Here is a 14,936-nt window from a genome sequence, read left to right as displayed (position 1 = left end):
TGTATCACCTGTACGTTTGTATTTTCGCCATAATTTTCTTTTGTGTCTTATAAGTGATATCAATTCACCGTTAATCCATGGCTTAAGTTTGTTCCTATAGTAAGTTTTTTTTGTAGTGTTGAGTCTTTTGTAGTTGTCAATGATGTTTATGAAATTATTCCAAACTTCTTCCGGATGTTCTAGACTTCCCAGTAGTAACGGCCAATCAACATCACGCAATTGAAGAGAGAGGTTTTCAAAATTTGTTATTTCATGTATAACTGTATTTTCAGAAAGATGATTATATTCCATAAGAAACTGTATGTTTGTCGTGATAACTACATGATCAGAATTTCCCACTGGAGTGCGAATCACCGGTTCTGTAAGCAACTGGTCATCATTTGTAAAAATCAAATCTAACGTTGATGGCAAATTGTTTATTCTGAAACGAGTTGGATTGGTAATCAATTGGTGTAGATTAGAACTTTGAACAAAATTTGTAAAAATGTTTTTCGAATTTGTTAGTTCATTGCTTACAATAGTCAAAGGCCAAGAGATATCGGCAAAATTAAAATCACCAAATAAGACAAGGTTTTCAAGGTTTGAAAGGAGTTCCATTTTTTCAATCAAGATTAGGTCATCTTCTAGGACAGTACTACCCGGACGATATATGCACGCCAAGTGAATAACAAGTGAATTAAGAGAAATTTTTAAACATAAAAGTTCAATGTTAGGTACAACAACATCCAGATTAGCAACAGAAAAAGTCTCAGAAATATCTAATGACAAGTACATGCACACTCCTCCCCCTCTTCGATTGCTGCGATCAAATCTGTAAAGAGAGTATCCATCTATAGTATATAAATTGTCAGAATATTTTTCTGTTAGCCAAGTCTCGGTGATTAATATTATTTTAGGTTTTAAATCCTGAATATAACATAAAAGTTCATTAAATTTAGAATGCAATGTCGCTAAATTGGTATAAAAGCAGAGCCAGTCGTAAAAGCAGGTTTTTATAATATTATTGTCGAAAATTAGTGATTTTTGGTATACCACGTATGTATTTTATTGTTAAATTTTGCTCTCCGTTTTCTTTTCTAGTCTCTAACTCAGATCGCAATTCTTTTAAAAAGTTAACTTGCATAGGTGTCTTATCGTCAACAATGGATACATTTTTTGTTTTTGTTTTTTCTAAGAGTTTCCTTTTATTTCGTAGAATTTGCTTAGCTTCATACTCATTATTCATTACCATTTTAATCATTCTAGAAAATCTATCACCAACTTTGCCTACTCTAAAGAAAGTAACCGGGGTAGCATTACATTCTACAGCCGACAAAATTTCCTCCAAAAATTTTTTGTCTTCATCTTTTTTAGTTTGAATATCACCTGTAGATTCTGGTACGCCTCTGACAATAACATTTTTGGCACGATTAATACGATCGACGGCTTCATTGGCGATATTTTCAGCAAATTGTGGTGACAAATGTTGGTCAGCAGATGATAATTTAATTTCTAGATCATTGAATTTCGTTGTAATTTCAGCGATCTTTTCATCTATTTGACTAATTTTTAATTGTAGATCATCATTATATTCCTTAAGAATGGATTTTAAATTTGAAAACGCTTCAATATTGCTTGAGCAGCTGTTACAAATAATTTTAATGCCTCGCACCTTACATCTGGTTATGCGATCATCTTGGAGAAGCTCGGTACATGCCAGGTGAATTCCTCTTTTGCAGGCATCACATTGTAGGGCCGAACGTTCACGGTCGTCGATCGCTTTTAAACAATTAGCGCAGGTTTGACTAGTTGGCATGGTGGGAGTGATAGATAGTACGGGATCCCAATATAGGTCGACCTGCATCCATCTGCTTTCCGTATGAAACATTTTTTTATTAAATTTCATACATAGACAAAATATTTCTTGCATGGGTTGCCTATCAAAATCGTGTCATAGCTATTCATAAAGGGGGGCGTAGGGTTTGAAATCAACATTTCAAGCAAATTTTTTTTTTTTAAAGTATGGAAAAATAATTTATTTTGAAATTAAATAAGCACATTCAGTACAATTCGTAGATTATTCAAACAAAAATTCATGGAAAAATACTTAAAAATAAGCCAACGGGGGCAAATTTTTACAGACCCCTCAAAAAACAATGAATTTTGCGGTGGACATCAGAACTCATCATTGGATCATGGTAAACAAAAAATTCAAAAAGATTTTATTAGCTTATGAGTTTGTTGAGGTAACGCTGTCGAATTTTTTAGTTTTGTCGACTTTTTACTTTTTTATATCACTCAGAAGTCAAAACAACGAATTTTTTGCACAAAAGGGCGAAAATCAACATATTTATTATTGTTAAACAAAAACTAAACAAAAAAAAACAATATCTCCACAGCTTTACCTTAAGGAATGTCGAAAGAAAATATATACAACATTCCAGTTGGGTCGCTCAAGTAGTTTTTGAATTACAATGTCTAGCGCATTTGAAAAAGCAGTTTTGAGGAAAATGCGTTTAAAAACGCGTTAAAATTAGTGTCAACTTTTATTTTCAATTTCTTTTTTGTCGGTCAAATTGTAAAGTGATGCACACCGAAATATGTTTTTGAATCGCGGAGTAGAGAGAAGTTAATACCCATGCCGCATGAACGGGATAAAATATTTAGTCTAGCTTCATCTATTGAGAAACCTTTTTTATTTAAATTTTTATGTAAACTTTTTCTAGTAAATTCAATTGCTCGACAGTAAGCGGTAATCCATTGCTTAGAGGAATCATGGCATTTTGATTTTCTTCAATCTCAAATAGATCTAAAGCTTTATGTTTCGTGCCAATTTTGCTCTTAGTATCTCAACCCGTGAATGCATACATATTTATGTATACCTTCAAAAATTATAGTAAACATTAAAAAATCATATTGATTTATAAAAACTAAAAAATATGGTTACCAAAAACGTATGTATATTTAACAAGTATAAAAAAACGCCGAGAAAGCCCGAGCTAATATAGTCCAGACGCGCGACAGCCCGAGCACCCGCCCGGTCATAAGCGCTGCATTAACAATTAAAAACAATAGTTTAAAATAAAATGGACAAAACGGATACGAAAAGGTTTGAACTTTAATTTATGTACTTGGTAACCTCAAACATAATATTTTTTACTGGTGCTTTTGGACCTTGAAAATTGCCATTAACTCGAAAACGATCAACTTTAGAGAAAAATTACAGGAGATCTTTTTTGTTTAGAATGGTCCAAAAAACCTAAAAAAAATTTGTCCAAGCCGAAAATATTGATTTTTACAATTTGTTAAAAAAATAGTTTAAACAAATTGAACCACTTTTCTCCTGGGCGACTTCTTGGATCTTATTCTGGGGTGTCTCACAAATGTGATTTTGCAAACAAATCTCATGTGAATATTTTTTCCAACGAAGCCGCCGTTTTCGCCTTGTCTATTAGGATTTTATAAGATTAGACAGTTCGCAATAAACGCAACAGAGACATCTATTACAAACAATCGAAATCCAAAGATCTGGAGATCCAAAAATTCTTACGTTTGAAATCAATTCTAGTCACAGCCTAAATTCGCGCTTCTTATAAAATTTTTTAATGTTTCAAATATTAAGCAGAATGTACTTACCTGCTTATGTTGGCAATTAATTTCAAGCGAGCGGATATTTAACATTAATTATAGGACTTAGATCATTACAGGTGTACATCTTCTGTATTGCTGTTATTTCCATTTTTTATACATATGTACAGTTATGTTGGTTAATTACCATAAACCAAATAAATACCTTTTATACAATAACAGATATTTCCATAACTCTGTAACTCGATTACCATTTTAATGAACCTAATTTGGACGATTGTAGTTGACTTAATTGACGACATAAATTTTATGCAGTTGATTTGTCATTTGACTGCCCGTTTAGAATTTCGAATGTGACCGTACAAATGGTAATCACACATTTAAATTTATCGTAGAATGTATGAAGATTTATTAACCTATTTTAAACTAATTGATTGATGCAACACGTGAAACTGTTTGAAAAAAATTAGGAGAGGTTGTCTCTTTACTTTAGATTGTTGTCAATATATATCAACAAATTATTTTACGGAATGAAAATTTAGATTTGCACCTTTTTCTTCCTAATTTTGCCTAATAACAAAAACATAATGAAATGGCTAAAACGGGTTGAGTTTTGTTCCAAATGGACCATCTTTGAACAATATAAACATCTGTCAGTTCTCAACCCCCTCACTTTTATTACCATCTTATAGTACCACCACTTACTTTTAAATAGGGAATACACCATGTGTGATGTGTGGCACATCATTACACAGGTCTTTTGCTGGAGAATTCAGGAGTCCATAATTTTTCTTATAACATTAACTCTGCTCTCGTGAAAAAGTATAAATTTATTAAAAGTGTTACACCCCTTAAAAACTAAACGTAACGCCTATGTCTTGCTAGTGCCACTTTCAAATTTTTCCCGTCACGTCAAAAACAACATTAAAACTAAATTTGCAAAATTAATTTAATTTTTTTGGGTAAGAATATTTTTTTTACTTTAAAATTAAGTTTATTTGACATTTCAGTTTTCATTTTCACTATTAGCCCGATCAAAGAATAATAATCTGATCCAAAAAAAATAAAGGAAGGATGAAAATTGGGGAATAGGTAGATGGAATTGTCTATTATTATATAAGAAAAAGTTTACAATTCTACATCCCCTCCATTTTACAAAAATTCTTCTTGGGGGTGAAAAAATAAACGTTCAAAATAAGTCCGGAATTGGATAAAATGACTAATTCTAAGCAATTTTTGTTCTATAGGGTTTTTTCACTAAGTCAATACTGCACGAGTTCATTTTTAACAAACAAAACATGTTTTTGGACGGTTTTTCGCAGATAACCCAAAAAGTAGTATTTTACCAAAAAAAATATTCTTAGCAAAAATATAGCTTTTGAAAAATTGAAAAAAAAAATGGTGTATGCACGATGTCTGTAGACCCAATAGAAGCAGAGTTGTAGCTAATGAAAAGTAGGTTCTGATTCGTCAAGTTCCAAATCGAATATTTCAACGTGAAATAACCAAAAAACGGGGCACTTTTCGGGAAAATATCATTACAACTTGTTTAAAGTGTTAAAAAAAGAATTTTTTTGTTTTTTAAAAAAACTTCTAACATTAAAAGTAAGTGAGTTACGCACAAAATATCGTTGGTCCCTTTTATTTTTTGGTAACCAGAATCGCGAAAATCACCCCCTAGTTAGCATCCCAAATAAAATTAATTGTTACCGCTTCACAAGATATTTGCTTATGTATTATTTATTTATTTATTTATTTATTAACCATACAGACTAAATGTCTCATTACACGGCTAAAAAATATACATTTACAATTCTATATTTTTAAATAGATGACTTTCTAAGTTATATAAAAATTATACAAATTATCTCATTATCACTTCCAGCATTGTAGAGGCTTGAATATTTTTTACACAGAGATTATTTATATGATCTGTAAGTTTCATAGGTTCAAAGTACTTATTTTTGAAAAGGCTATAGTTAAAATTGCTTGAACGAGTCACTTATCACGAGTGTATGCAAATTGTGAACAGCCATAGCATAACCAATTTTGGACTAACAGGAAAACAAAACATCCAACATATTCAGAAAAGCAAAACGTACATTTTATAACTCTTTGAGATTTTTGGTATTAATAATAATTTTTAAGTTATTTTGAAAAACAAATGTATTTTTTATTTCAAAATAAAAAAAAATTACTCTAAAACCAAATTTTGTCAAAAATGAGCACTCTGAACCAATGAAACTTATAGATCATATAAACAATACATAAGTAAAGTAACTTGTGAAGCGGTAACGATTAATTTTATTTGGGATTCTAATTAGGGAGTGATTTTCGTGATTCTTTTTACCAAAAAATAAAAGCAACCAACAATATTTTGAGCTTTAAAAAAGGTGTAATGAGTTTTCCTCGAAAAGTGCTCCGTTTTTTTTGTTATTTCACGTTGAAATATTCGATTTGGAATTTGACGAATATGGACCTACTTTTCATTAGCTACAACTCTGCTTCTACTGGGTATACAGACTTCATGCATACACCATTTTTTTCACTTGTTTATGAACTATATTTTTGATAAGAATATTTTTTTCCATAAACTACTTACTTTTTGAGTTATTTGCGAAAAACGGTCCAAAAACATGTTTTTTTCTTTGTTAAAAATGAACATATTCATTCTTAAATAACTCGAACAGTATTGACCTAGTGAAAAAACTCTATAGAACAAAAGTTGCTTAGAATTGGTCATTTTATCCAATTCCGGACTTATTTTGTATGTATATTTTTTCACTCCCGAGAAGGGAGTTCACCCCCAATTTTTGTAAAATTGAGGGGATGTAGAATTGCAAACTTTTTCTTATATAATAATAGACAGTTTCAATTACACATTCCCAAATTTTTATCATTCCTTTATTTTTTTGAGGTTTTCGTAAAGTTTTGTGTTCTTTGACTATATGGTGAAGTACGAAATACTGAAATTAGGCTGTTGGAACAATTTAGTTCTGAGATTAAAAAAAAAACAAAATTAAAAACTTTTTAATTTCGTTATTATTAAACTGTAATTTTGGAGCCCCTCATCTAAATTGATTAGTTAACTAAGAACACGACAAGATGAAGAACTTAAAATTTTAAAACTTGCTCATAACAAGTAAAAACCGCAAGCCATCCCTCATCTTTAAGATAAAGCTATTTTTAAATGGCATAAATGACTAAATAAGCGTTCCTTTTATACTAATAGTAATTATACTGACGCAGTAATCCAAATAATATTTTTTAATAGGTAGTAGTAAAACATTTGGTTATGTTTTTTGATTTTGCGGTATTAAATTGAAATCATTATACATACATTTCTTCCAGAAGTCAACGCTATGTTCCAAAACAAAATACTTTCATATAATAAGTTTCTTAAATATCTTGGGAGCTACACTAGTTACTTTCTAGTAAGCAACATCTTAAAAAATTCTCTGCTAAACTGAAAACGAGAAATAATATAGTTGTTCATTTTTATCTTTGCCCAAACGTCATGATTCATTTTCAAATGGCTCGGTGGACTTATTTTATTAAGTTTTTTATTGAACTGTTCAATCTGTTTTTACTATTGATGAGATTGATGGGCTCAAAATTAAACAGCTTGAACATCATACCGACTATTACTGGTATAAAGATAAATATAGAACGGTAATAAATACATAAATAAATAAACAGTAATCTCGAAAATAAACAGATAAGTTTCCGTTCAACAGAACTATAGCCACACTAAGGTAGCATAATGACAATTTTTAAGTTAAAAAATATTACTTGTCACATTTGTGTAAAAAATAAATAGGTACTTACTGGAAATAATCAAATTAAGAGAGCAACGATTAGTCGTTCTAACAATTATGCTTGAAAATTAAAATTTAAATGACATACACAAAGACTAAAAGTTAAATAATTTGAAAAAGCAAATAAACAATAAATTCAAGTCATCATTCTCTTTGCCTTATCCCTAGCGGGGTCGGCTTCCCTAATTGCATTTCTCCACACAATTCTATCCTGGGTCATATCAATATTAATCCCCTTTACCAACATGTCCTGCCTAATCGTGTCCCCCACGTCTTCTTTGGTCTTCCTCCCCTACTCCTTCCAGGAATCTGCACTTCAGCTACTCTTCGTATTGGATGATTAACGTCTCGACGTTGAACATGACCAAACCATCTCAACCTATGCTCTCTCATTTTGGCATCAATTGGTGCCACACCTAGACTTCCCCTAATATACTCATTTTTAATTTGATCCTTTCTTGTCACTCCACTCATCCATCTAAGCATTCTCATCTCCGCCACATGCATTCGTTGTTCCTCTTTCTTTTTCACTGCCCAACATTCAGTTCCGTACATCATAGCCGGTCTTATGGCTGTTTTATAGAATTTTCCTTTCAGCTTTATTGGAACTTTTCTGTCACACAACACACCACTCGCTTCATTCCACTTCATCCATCCAGCCCTAATTCTACTGCATACATCTCCATCTATTTCTACATTATTCTGTAATACCGATCCCAGGCACTTAAAACTATTGCTTTTTACAATCAGTTCACCATCCAAAGATACCATTTTATTTGTAGTAACTCCATCTTTAAATGAACATTCCAAATAGTCTATCTTTGTCCTACTAAGTTTTAAACCTTTTTCCTCCAGAGCTCGTGTCCACTGTTCCAGTTTTTGTTCTAAGTCTCTTTCACTATTTCCTACTAACACGACATCATTATCATACATTAAGCACCATGGAATGTTACCCTGTAGTTTCCCTGTTATCTGGTCCAAAACTAATGAGAATAAATACGGATTATGCACCGAGCCTTGGTGCAATCCTACTTTCACATGGAATTTATCAGTCTCTCCCACACCTGCCCTAACACTAGTCGTTATTCCCTCATACATATCCCTCACAATCTTTACATATGCACCAGGGACTCCTTTCTTATTGAGTGCCCACCACAGAATCTCTCGAGGAACTCTATCATATGCTTTCTCAAGATCAATGAATACCATATGAGCGTTTGTTTCTTTACTCCTGTATTTTTCCATCAACTGCCTTATAATGAAAATTGCGTCTGTTGTTGATCTGCCCTGCATAAAGCCAAATTGATTCTCGGATATGTCGGTCTCTTCACGTATCCGTCTATCAATTACTCCCTCCCATATTTTCATGGTGTGGCTAAGCAGTTTTATAGCTCTGTAGTTTGTACACTGCTGTATATCTCCCTTGTTTTTGTAGACAGGTACTAGTATACTGCTTCTCCATTCGTCTGGCATTACTGTCCAACTTCCATACAATAAAACTTCCAAACAATAAATTCAAATAAGCTAATAATATTCGCAAATGCCACTGTCACTGAAAATGAAACGACAAAATTCATAGTAAACAAGTTATCAAAGACATGCCGTATTGCTTATCCTTGTTTAACTTATTGTGCTTTCTATGGACAAGTGGCTTAATTTTGCGATACTAGTTTCTGTAAGTAAAAAAAGTAATTCACTAGAAAATAGGTCCAAGATCACCAACGTTACAGATAACTACGAAAGGAGAGAATATAAAGGGTGCCAAGTAGATATTTGTTACTATTAAGAGCCTAATTTAATTAAATGCTAATAAATGAAAATAGTAATATTCCTTATCATTTCCGAATATTTTGACAGGCACTAAAATTGGGAAAACGTTTGACATGTTGTTTGAAATGTCGATTTTACAAGTTGTTAAAACATGGTTTTGTACCCCCGTACAAAAACATTGCAATTTGTTGCTTATAAACAATATGAATAATTTTTTCCTATTACCCGAGGAAGAAGTTCTTACATTCGAAACGCTGGCAATTCTAAAAGAGTTGTGCTGCGATTATTTTGGATGAAGTTAGTCCCTTTTTCAAATCGGTGATATCGAAAAATTAAATATGAACTTCAAACATGAGTTATAATAGATGTTTTTGATGGATTTTGACGTTTCTTTTTATATCGTATTTACTCTTTGCACATATTACGGATATGCCGTTTGTGAATAAATATATAATGTTAAATTAACCTTGTAAATTGTTTAAACAATTTATGGGAAACAAATTTACGATATTTTAGAACGATTTTTATTGGTAAACATAGAAATATATGATTTACAGTTAAATTTCCAAGAAACTGATTTATTATCTATAGAATTGTAGAAACATTTTTTTTTATTAAATATGGCAAACATGTAATTTGATGGATTAATATTTTTTTTTTTTTTTTTTTTTTTTTTATTTAAGAAAGACAAAGTCGCATTCACCCGAAGGTTATTAGCGACATTTCTGTAACATTTGTAACAATATTAAATCAAAAATTGGTAAACATTAATTACAATTTGTAAACAATTAAACCTTTGGAGCAATAATTGGATTCCACGCACTAACACTTTATTTTTGAAATGAACTTTCAGATCGCTAGCGACACTCCGACACTCTCTTTCTGATACATCATTAGTGATAGCGTTACGCGCACTAGTACTCTGCTTGTTCCTATATCCTTCTATGCCTATGTGAGATGGTATCCACAGGAAGATTCTTCTGAAACTTTCTTGAGCTTCCATTAGTTCGGCCTTGATTCTTTTCTCAATGGGGTGTTTGTGGTATATATTTTGCATAGCTTTGACTATGCTAAGAGAGTCGGAAAGGACTAGACAACAGGGGAGTTTTTTAATATTTACACGTTTGATGGCTTTAAACAAACCAAAGAGCTCTGCAGTATAGATGCTGGAATTTAGAGAAAGATGTTGGAGCATAGCTAGGCGATGGATAAATCCATCAATATTCTTTTGAAGTAGAAACTTAAATCTTAATGTTGACTTAATTGAGATGTGTCACTTTCCCAGTCCGATGCCTCCTCACTACCAAGGTATTTATGAATTTTTTTCCTTAAGGACGTGATTTTGCGTAAACTTCAATGAGCATATCGGTTAAGGCTTCTAGGTCTGTGGTATATTCTTTAATCGTGGCTATATGATCTGTTGATCCCGTGATATTCGTTAGGAGCATGTCAAGTTGATCAAAGTTTAGAGGGAAAGGTAGAGGGTGATTTTCTATGAAGTTTTTGGCAGGGTCAAGTAAGAGAGAAAATGAGCGTTCAGAAGTGCTTGCTGAACTAATTTTAGCTTTTTTAGATTTTGCTTGGACTTTAGGCGGTGGAAAAATGTTACGTTCTTTTGAAGATGGGTCTGCTTCAGGTGAAATAATTTCATCAAAGTTACGTTTTGGTTGATTGATTATGTGACTGTCCTTATTTAATGCATCTACTTTGTTTGGTATCTCCGGGACATTAGAAATAGACATTTGTTCACACTGAGAAGGGTTTGTATCATTGGGTGCTTGCGAAGATATATTTGTTGCGCTGGATGTCGATGCTTCATTGTTTTGGTTAGTGTTTAGTTGAGCTAGTGGTTCGGAGCACTGGGATGCAATGTGACATGGCTTCTTGCATCTAAAGCAAACTAAACTGTCTTGAGAAATGAATATTCTATATATCGTGTTGTCAAAAACAAGAGTAAATGTCTCTGGTAGTGTTAGACTGTGAGGACTGGTATAGATTTGTCTTCTAAAACTAAGGATGTGATTGTACTCAGGCATAGAAGTACTAATTTTGAGGAATGTCATGGGGGAGACAGGAGCTATGCCGATTTTTTGTAACTCATTGATTAGCAAGTCGTGCGGTATTGAAGGACATACGCCGGAGAGCACAAGTCGTTCCGCTGGTGTAACTAACCTTCTCGCTCTGACAATTTCACCTTGTATTTCTATTTGACCATGATTATTCATAAAATCATCCACCATTTGTTTATTGGATAAATACATACATATGCGATTATTAGATAATCTAGAAGAGAAGATTATATTTTTCGGTTGAATTATATTTCCAAGCGGGAGAAGGTAGTCTTGAAGTTTGGTGTTTTCTAAGGCACTAAAGATAATTCCTTGGGACTTTAAAGGAAATTGCACACCCGACGCTGCCAAAGAGTATGACTGTGGTGCGTTTATTTGACTTTGATGGTCTTGTATTGTAGGACTGTTGTGTGATTCCATGTTTGAATTAATTTCGAAATTTGGATAAACGTTAAGTGAAAAGTAAGTCCGACCCTGTACACCTGCAAAAACAGGTATATGGGTCTTTACTAAAAGCGGTTATTTTGCTGGTAAAACTGGATTTGTTTATTGACAACAATAACAAATAATTGCAATTTGCAGACTTTAATGCTAATTTAACTGGATATTATGTAACGAGTTTGTACACTTACAGTTTATTTCCATATTTCACTGAGATTCACAATTTATAACTTATATTAAACTTTGTTAATATTAAAAATATTCGGAGCCCACATTGAATACATTTTAGTTGATTAATATTTTTGGTTGTAGGTAAATAATATTGTATTGAAATATTATGCATTTTGATTTTATCAGTTATTTAAAAGAATTTATTGTACATAGGTACATATAACTGTAAGTTATCGATTCCTATATTTTACATAGTCCATGTGGTGAGACCGCTCTCATCTGAAAAAATTTCTGATTCGGTCTCTTTGCAGATTCCTATTGAGACAAATCTGAAGGGTGCCGGGCGGAATTTTTAGACATAAATTGTTTAAACAATTTTTTTAAACAAATACAAGAGATCACCTTTTTTGCTCCGGAAAATATTTTGTAGGTTTTTTGGGTCATTCTAAACAAGAAATGTATCTTATCTATTTTCTTAAAAGTTGATAGTTTTCGAGTTATAGGTGATTTAAAATCTGAAAAATGCGAAAATGCACATTTTTGAGGCTTAAAAACTCTTAAATTGCTCTTTTTGAGGTTGCCAAGTACTTAAATTGTAGTTTAAACATTCATTTTAGAGTAATCGGGTCTAACTTTAATTTAGACCGTTGTTATTGAATTGTTAATTATGCGTGTTCATCCGACTTTTTTGCCGGTGCGGCGCACTTTATTTCAACAATCTCCTATTTTCCTCCAGAAAACATTTTTTTAGGTTTTCTCAGAAGTTAGCAGTTTTCGAGTTATAAGGGATTTAATATCTAAAAAATGCGAAAATACTCATTTTTCGAGGCTTGAAAACTCAGTAGCAATTTATTATTTTTGAGGTTTCCAAGTGCCTAAATGAAAGTGTAAACATTATGTCTAAAGACTCTGTTGAGTAATCGGGGCTTATTTCAATTTAGACCATTGTTTTTTAATTATTAATTATGCGCGTCTATTCGAATTTTAAACCGCCGTGCCGCGCAGTGATTGCGCAATTACCAATTAAAAAAGAACGGTACAAATTGAAACAAGACCCGATTACTGTAGAGAATATTGCATCTAAAAATGTTTAAACTTCAATTTACACACTTGGTAACATCAAAGATGATGATTTTTTACATCTGAGTTTTCAAGCCTCGAAAATTTTCGCATTTTTTGGATTTTAAATCGATTATAACTCAAAAACTTAACTTTTGAGAAAAATTACAACAAACATTTTTTTTACAATGTCCCAAAAAATCTAAAAAAAAATATTTTTCGGAGGAAAATAAGGAAGATTGTTAAAATAGAGCGCGCCGCACCAGCAAAAAAATCGGATGGACACGCATAATTAACAATTAAAAAACAACGGTTTAAATTGAAGTTAGACGCGATCACTCTTCAGAATATTGAAAACTGAATGTTTAAACTTCAATTTAAGTACTTGGCAACCTCAAAAATAGTAATTTAAATATGAGTTTTTAAGCCTCAAAAATGTGCATTTTCGCATTTTTCAGATTTTAAATCGCCTATAACTCGAAAACTATCAATTTTTGAAAAAAATTACAAGATACCTTTCTTGTTTAGAATATCCCAAAAAATCTAAAAAAAATATTTTCCGAGGCAAAGAAACGTAATCTTTTGTATTTGTTTAAAAATTTTTTTTAACAATTTCTGCTAAAAAATTCTGCTCGGCACCATTCAGATTTGTTTAAAGGGGACATTTCTGAATAGGAATCCGCAAAGAAACCGAATCAGAAATGTTTTCAGACGGGAGCGGTCTCACCACATGGACTAGCAATAAAAATAATTGTTCTAACAATACCGTGCAAAATTTATCTTAAACAACTGAGATAGAGAATGAAACGAAATGTTGTTTGGTGCAGCTTATTAAGGGTAAACATGCGTGAGCTCTGCAGACTTACCATTACAAAGCTTTTGCTATTGCAACAACGCAGAGACGCCTTTTGTTACATGTACGAGCACTATGATATATCATGATTAAGGGTAAACAATTTGTCGGTGGATGGAAATTAATATTAATTATTAATTAATATTGATGTGTTTATTAGAAGCACGTGTATTGTGACATAACTAAACGTAAACTCTTCGTATTGTTTATAGAAAAGGAAGGGAATTATGCATTGTTTCTGTTATAATAAATGTATTATCATTATCACTGTACTTTTGAAACCTTCTGGTTACGCGAACGAAAGCGAAAAAGCAGAAGTAAATAATTGTACAATTAGTTATACAGTGTGTCTGCGTAACTTAAAACCATATGGGAAATTTTTTTATTATCAATTTTACGAAAAAAAGTTATTCTTCATAAAGTGCTCTGCATGGTCTTAAACCTAAGATTCGATCATCACATATCAAATTTTATTAACAGTATACGAGGTATGTAAAAAATATGAATCTCGCTCAAGAGGAAAATACCTTTATATTTCACAATATCAAAAATTGTTATTAAGAAAAGTTGTTTGAAATTAAAAATTATGTTCTAATATGCAATTAAATTCTTCTAATTAAAAAAAAGTTTTTTTAATTTTTTTTTCAAATTACGTATACCCAACATTATTTTTATTATCATAAATCAGTTATTATTAATTTTACGAAAAAAAGTTATTTTTTATAAAAAGATCTACATATTTTAATAACTAAGACGCAATTATAAGATATCAAATTTTATCAATTTTATACGAGGTATGTAAAAAAATATGAATTTCGCTTAAAAGTTAAGAACCTTTATTTTTCAATTGGAAGCATGTAATTGCATATTAAAGCACATTTTTAAATTACCAACAACTTTTTATAATAACAATTTTCAATATTGTGAAAAATAAAGGTACTTGATGAGCGATGAAGATATCAAATTTTATCAATTTTATACGAGATATGTTAAACAATATGAATTTCGCTCATCAAGTACCTTTATTGTTCACAACATTAAAAATTATTATTATAAAAAGTTGTTGGTAATTTAAAAATGTGCTTTAAAATGCAATTACATCCTTCTAATTGAAAAATAAAGGTTCTTTACTTTTAAGCGAAATTCATATTTTTTGACATACCTCGTGTAAATTTGATAAAATTTGAT

This window comes from Diabrotica virgifera, chromosome 7 (assembly GCF_917563875.1).
Source record: "Diabrotica virgifera virgifera chromosome 7, PGI_DIABVI_V3a".
NCBI classification, from domain to species: Eukaryota; Metazoa; Arthropoda; class Insecta; order Coleoptera; family Chrysomelidae; genus Diabrotica; species Diabrotica virgifera.
This window is presented reverse-complemented; position numbering follows the sequence as displayed.